Genomic DNA, 6,368 nt, shown 5'->3' with positions numbered 1-6,368 from the left:
AGAGAGAGAGAGAGAGAGAGAGAGAGAGAGAGAGAGAGAGAGAGAGAATAAACAGAGGGGGAAATAGGATGGAGGGAAATACTGTTAGCAATAGTAACTGTGAAAAAAAATTTTTGAAGGAAGTTTCTCTGATCAAGGCCTCATTTCTCAAACACATAGAGAACTTAGCCAAATTTATAAAAATAAGAGCCCAATTGATTCCCCAGTTGATAAATGATCAAAAGACATGAACAGTTTTCAGATGAGGTAATCAAAGCCTTCTACAATCAAATAAAAAAAATGCTCTCATTATTGATTGGAGAAATGCAAGTTAAAACAATCAGGGGGAGGGGGCAGCTAGGTGGTGCAGTGAATAGAGCATAGGCTGTGGAGTCACGAGGACCTGAGTTCAAATCCACCATCAGATACTTAATACTTATTAGCCCCATGACCTTGGGCAAGTCACTTAACCCCAATTGTCCTACCCTCCCCCCTCCGAAAAAAAAGCAAAAACAAACAAAAAACAACCTCATACCTATTAGTTGGCTAATAGGACAGAAAAGGAAAATGACAAATGTTGGAGGAGAGGTGGAAAAAATGTGGCATTAATGCACTGTTGGTGGAGGTGTGAACTGATTCAACCATTCTCTAGAGAAATTTGGAACTATGCCCAAAGGGCTATAAAATCATGCATAATCTTTCACCTGGCAATACCACTATTAGGTCTGTATCACAAAAGAAAATAAGAAACAAAAAGGAAAAGGACCCATATGTACAAAAATATTTATAACAGCTCTTTTCTGGGGGCAAAGAAATGGAAATTGAGGGGATGCTCATCAATTGGGGAATAGCTAAACAAGTTGTGGTATATGATTGTGATGGATTATTGTGCTATGAAAAATGATGAGCAGGATGCCCTGGGAAAAGCCTAGAGAGACTTGCATGAGCTGATCCAAAGTGAAATGTACTGAGTACAAAGTAACAGCAATATTGTAAGATGTGAATGACTTTAGTTATTTTCAGTAATACAACAATCCAAGACAACTCTGAAGGACTCATGATGAAAACTGCTATCCATATCTAGAGAAATTACTGATGATGTCTGAATATGGACCGAAGCAAACTTTTTTTGGCTTTATTTTGCTTGAGGAATTTTTTTGGGGGGGTCTATGTTTATTTCACAACATGACAATTACGGAAATGTTTTGCATGACTACACATGCATAACCAATATCAAATTGCTTACCTTCTCAATGAGATGAGGAGGAAGGGAATAATTTGTAACTCTAAGTTTTTAAAACAAACATTAAAAATTGTTTTTACATTAACTGGGGGAAAATAAAACACTAAATAAAGATAATTTTTAAAAAATTGAGGCCATCCAACGAGAGTCACCTCTGATCACAACTTCTTTTCAGACATCTCTAACTGTATGTCCAGTAGATATCTTAAATTCAATGTGCCCATAATGGAACACATTATCTTGCCCGCTAAAGGTTCCCTCTCCCAACTACCTTCCCTGTTACTGTTAAAGACAACAACAACCTTCCAGGCCCTGGAGTTCAAAACTGAAGTGACGTCCTGGACTCCTATCTCTTATCCCCCTCGTTCAGTCTATTGCCAATACTTCTTCATTTCATTTTTGCAACATCTCTCAAATAAAGCACCTTCTCTGATCCTCCAACCACTATGATACAGACCCTTGGATCTCACCCTTGGACTATAGCAACAGTTTGCTGGCAGGTTAGCCTACCTCAAGACTCCCCCCAACTACAGTGCATTCCTCATTTGGCCAACAAAGTGATCCAACCACATCATTCCCTACTCAATAAACTGTAGTGTACCCGTCTGGCTATATCCTAGCTGCTTTATCTGACTCTGGTTAGTAAAGCACACTGAAAACTCTCGCAATACGATTAAAGATAATATTATTTATAATGCTCTTGGAATGCAAAAGGTACGTAACTAGGTCCAACTACATTTACATTTTGCTTACACTTTACTCCGCTCCCCCCCCATCCACATACTACTCTGACCCACTGCCACTGCCCTCCCGGCTGATACTTGGTTAAGACCCTCCCTGCCCTGAGTCTGCGCCTCTCTGCAGACTGGCTCTCATGCTTGGAATGTTCTCCCTCCTCACCTCCACCTCCAGGCTTCCTTCAAGTCTCAGCTCAAGTCTCACCTTCTAAAAAAGGGCTTTTCCTGGTCCTGAAACCGCCGGCTCCTTCCCCTCCCTCCTCCACCGTCCCGAGCTTTCACAGACACAGCTGCCCACGTCTCCCCATTAGACTGTGAGCTCCTGGAGGGCAGGGGCTGATTCCTCCTTCCTTTGTATCCACAGGAGGTCTGCACAGGGCGGGCACAGAGGAGCCACTTTCTAAAGGCTTAGTGACCTGAGCTAAGAAATGGCCAACGGGAGGGATCCAGAGACGGCTGAGAAGAGAGTGAGTGAGAGGGAGAGACAGAGACAGAGAGAGAGAGAGACAGAGAGAGAGATAGAGACAGAGAGACAGAGAGAGAGAGAGACAGAGACAGAGAGACAGAGACAGACAGAGACAGAGACAGAGACAGAGAGACAGAGACAGCTGGTGAGACGTGTGAGAACTGAGGCAGAGAAAGGACCAGGGGGACGGACGGCCTCCGCTCCGACTCCAGCCCAGCAAAGGAAGCGGCTGGGGACACGTCAGGGCGGCCCTGCGCAGCGGGAGGCGGGCGGGAAGGGCTTTTCCGTGACCTTCAGGTGGTACGAGGGACGGCTTTGAAAATAAGAAACAGAGGGAGGGGAAGGGGCGTGTGCGCGCGCGCGCGTGTGCGTGTCCGCTGTCTCGAAGGAGAACCTCAAAGTCAAAGCCGGGAGGGCAGCAGGTGGGGGGGCGTGGCCGGAGGGTCGGAGCCCCGCGGCCCGGGCGCCGCTGTTTCCTATGTGCCCGGTACGCCTGTGTTTTCCTCCATTTCAGGTATCCACAGCCTGGTGATGGGGATCGGCAGCTTCTCGGGGAATCTTCCATATCTAAGGAGCCCCCCTCCCCCCGCGGCCGCCCCGCACTCACCTGCCGGGGCCGCCTCCGGGCTCCAGGGCCCATCCCGGTCCTCTTCGGGCCGAGCAGCGGAGGGGGACGCGTCTCTGCGCTCGCCCCGAGGCAGGGGCCCGCCTGCAGGACTCACCGGGTGCGACCCCTCGGGGGTCACGAAGCCCCCGGCGCCGCCCTTGGGACAAGGTCCGGCCGGAGGAGGCTTCACGTCCTGGGCGGCTCCGGGACCGCTGGTGCCTCGGGGAACTTGACGGGGCCGGGGGAGGAGCGGGGAAGCGCGCTTCTGGGGTCCCTGAGGACACTCGCCCAGAACTCCAAAGGGAGGAGGGGGAGCTCAGCCCCAAGAGCTCTGGGCGGCCCCTCCCAGTCCCAGAGCCCCGCCCCGCCACGCCCCCACCACACCCCTCAGGCCCCGGGAGCCCGGCAAGCCTCCAATGGCGCTCAGGGCCATAACCTGAAGCCCCTGCCCGCCTCCGGGCAAGAAGCCCCGCCCCCATCCCTGGCCTCCTCACCCCTACCCAAGCTCCGCCCCATTAGGCGGCTCTCCGGGGAGAGCAGAAGGATGTGAGCCCTCTGATTGGTGGAAGGTAGCGTGTCCTCTGATTGGTGGAAGGTAGCGTGCCCTCTGATTGGTGGAGGGTAGGGTAGCGTGCCCTCTGATTGATGGCAGCCATCACACCGTCTGATAAGCGGGAGGGTAACATTTTTCTGATGACGGGAGGGTACCGTGCCTTCTGATTGGCGGTCACGAGATCTCCATGAGCTTCTGCTCCGCCCTTCCTGGCCAAGTGCTAGGAAAGAGTTAAGCCGCTCCGGGTCCAGACCGCCTTTGCCTCGGTTTGTTATCATCTTGTGTCCAATCAGGAACTTCTGGGGTAGCCACATTCCCCCTAAGCAGTGACAAATGGGGCATAAAATGAAGGGGGCGGGGATTTAAAGGGACTTCATGAGAATTCTGGGAAACCCAAGTCTGGGCGTACGCGTCTTCGCTCTTCGGAGCTGGAAGTTCCTGAGCCCTGGAGTTAGTGCTTGTTGGTGTGGGGCCGCCCACGCCCCGCGTGATCAGGTCCAGGGGAGTAGCCCCTGGTCATGTAGGAGGGTAGATGGGGAGGGACGGGCGTGATAGGAAGAATTGGAGAGGGGGGTGTGACAGTCCCCCCCAGTCCCCCAGCGTGGGCTCATTGTTTAATTCATATTTTTAATCTGCTACCAGTTTCCATTTCATGAGTAAATTCATCCCTTTCACATTCTAAGATATACTTACTTGTTGTATATTTTCCTCTTTTCTATTTCTCCTCTCTATCCGCAGCCTTCCTCACTCCTCTGCTTTACTTCTACCTGCTATTTTACTCTCCTATTCCTTAACCTCCCCACCCCCGAGTCCCTCCCTCATCCTCCCCCCACCCTATTCTCTCATCCTCTTATTTCTTTCTGATTTTAGATTTTTTTACCCTTCTGGATATATATGTTATTCCCTCTTTAACCCGTTCCCAGTGAGAGTGAGGTTTCAGTGCCACCCACCCTTCCCTCTAACTTCTTCTGTAGCAACTTTTCCTTTTTTTTTTTTTGCTTCATTTGTATGAGATAATTACTCCTTTTTATCTCTCCTTACTAATTTCTTTTTTAGAATTATCTCCTCATAGGCGGCTCAGCCCAAGCGCTCCTCACCTCATCCTCCTGACTTCGGTCAAGTCTCAGCCATACTTTTACGTTCTGAAAAAAAAGTTTTTCCTTATCCCTGAAACTGTTATAGCCTTCCCTCTAAGATTACGTCCGATCTCCATAGTTGCTTACATGTTGTCCCCTTCTTGAGGGCATGGACTATTTTTTTTCTTTCCTTTGTATACCCAGCAGGTCAACATAATGCCTGGCACAGAGTAGCTACTGTCCAAATGTTTAGTGACTTGACCTAAGAAATGGCAAATGGGAGAGATTCAGAGAGACCTAAGTGGTCTTGTGTGAAATGAGCAGAACAAAGGAGATTTCTGCTTTGACTATACCCCATTTCCTATATAATTTATTTTCGGGTTGCATGTAAAAACAATTTTTAACATTTGTTTTTAAAATTTTGAGTTCCAGATTCTCTCCCTTCTTCCCTCCTCACCCACCCCCATTGAGAAGACAAGCAATTCAATATAGGTTGTACATATGTAGTTATGCAAAATATTTTCACAGTGGTCATATTGTGAAAGACTAACTATATTTCCCTCCATCCTATCCTGTCCCCCATTTATTCTGTTTTCTCCTTTGACCCTGTCCTTTTCAAAAGTGTTTGCTTCTATCCCCTCTCCCAATCTCCCCTCCCTTCTATCATCCCCCCTCTTATCCCCTTCCCCCCTACTTACCTACAGAGTAAGATACCCAATTTAGTGTGTATGTTATTCTCTCCTTAAGCCAAATACAGTAAGGTTGACTCCCTTTCACCTCCCTGCTCTTCTCTTCCACTGTAAAAGCTTTCTCTTGCCTCTTTTATGTAAAGTAATTTACCCTATTCTATCTCTCCTTTTCTCCTCCGAATATATTCCTCTCTCACCCCTTTTTATTTATTTATTTTGTAAATATCATCCCTTCATATTCAAGTCACCCTGTGCCCTCTGTTCATACATACATATATACACATACATATATGTCTGTGTGTGCATATGTGTCTACACACACACGTATTCCCTTCAACTATCCTAATACTGAGAAAAGTCTCATGAGTTACAAGTATTGTCTTTCCATGCAGGAATGTAGACAGTTCAAGTTTAGTAAGTCTCTTATGATTTTCTCTTTCATGTTTACTTTTGCATGCTTCTCTTGATTCTTGTATTTCAAAGTCAGATTTTCTGTTCAGCTCTGGTCTTTTAATTAAGAATGCTTGGAAGTCTTCTATTTCATTGAATATCCATATTTTACCCTAAAGTATTATACTCAGTTTTGCTGGGTAGGTGATTCTTGGTTTTCATCCTAGCTTCTTTGACTTCTGGAATATCATATTCCAAGCCTTTCAGTCCCTTAATATAGAAGCTGTTAGATCTTGTGTTATCCTGATTGTGTTTCCACAGTCTCAGATTGTTTCTTTCTGAGTGCTTGTAATATTTTCTCCTTGACCAGGGAACTCCAGAATTTGGCTGTAATATTTCTAGGCATTTTCTTTTGGGGATCTTTTTCAAGATGTGATCAGTGGATTCTTTCAATTTCTATTTTACCCTCTGGTTCTAGACTATCAGGGCAGTTTTTCCTTCATAGTTTCTTGAAAGATTATTTCTAGGCTCTTTTTTTGATCTTGGCTTTCAGGTAGTCCAATAATTTTTAAATTCTCTCTCCTGGATCTATTTTCTAGGTCAGTAGTTTTTCCAGTGGGATATTTTA

General features: G+C 46.7%; 1 pseudogene; it reads right to left on the bottom strand.

The window, feature by feature from the left end:
* Positions 1-3,363, bottom strand: part of LOC138171701 (zinc finger protein 850-like) — a 53,667-nt pseudogene extending 50,304 nt beyond the window's left edge.
* Between the last annotated feature and the right edge of the window lie 3,005 nt (positions 3,364-6,368).

This window comes from Petaurus breviceps, unplaced genomic scaffold, assembly GCF_028583685.1.
Source record: "Petaurus breviceps papuanus isolate PSGF00001 unplaced genomic scaffold, PetGlider_PUasm1.0 456, whole genome shotgun sequence".
In the NCBI taxonomy this organism is placed as follows: Eukaryota; Metazoa; Chordata; class Mammalia; order Diprotodontia; family Petauridae; genus Petaurus; species Petaurus breviceps.
This window is presented reverse-complemented; position numbering and strand designations above follow the sequence as displayed.